The sequence below is a fragment of the Anneissia japonica genome, unplaced genomic scaffold, assembly GCF_011630105.1.
Source record: "Anneissia japonica isolate Jap-2015-1 unplaced genomic scaffold, ASM1163010v1 scaffold287712_len2945570_cov188, whole genome shotgun sequence".
NCBI lineage: Eukaryota > Metazoa > Echinodermata > Crinoidea > Comatulida > Comatulidae > Anneissia > Anneissia japonica.
In genome coordinates this window covers 1430004-1430700 of record NW_022704401.1, presented here as the reverse complement: position 1 = coordinate 1430700, position 697 = coordinate 1430004, and positions in this window count along the sequence as shown.

Below are 697 nucleotides of genomic sequence, written 5' to 3'. Positions count from 1 at the left end.
ATAGAATGTTACATCCATATGTCCACATCAACGTGTGGAAAACTCAATATATCTTGCACGGCTTTTATTGGTAAAAATATTGCCACCAGCATTATAATCATGAAATCTCATAAATATAGTTCTACATCTGCAGTCACTGTTTATTCTGACGTTAAGGCGCAGTCCAATTCCGGTGAAGGAGTATTTGTAAGCCACGTAGTAAACGTCACAGGTTTAGATAGATGGCAATTCTGGTGTGTGGCGAACCATACCAATTTGTCAAATCCGGTCAACTGCTCTACTCCTTCACTGATGACACCTAAAGTAAAAATTAATCAACGTGCCGTCAACACGGTGTTCGAATGTAATGTGGAAGCTTATCCCCCGATTACATCATACCAATGGAAACTTATTGAACAGCACAAACAGTAAATTGAATTTGCCAGACAATAACGGATTGAACGATGGGCTTGTGTTGATATGTGAGGTTGAAAATGCTGTTGGAACAGGACATGGTAACCTGACAATTATTCATGATAACGAAACTAAAAACAAAATTGCAGGAGTTTCCAATTTAGTAAAATGGTGTATTGGTGCTTTAGCTTTGCTAATCATTTTCCTTATTATGTTGATTTATTTTTGTTTGAAGCGATCAACATCTGCATCTGGGAATGATATCGTTGGTGACCAATACACAGGCTGAATCTTATACACATTT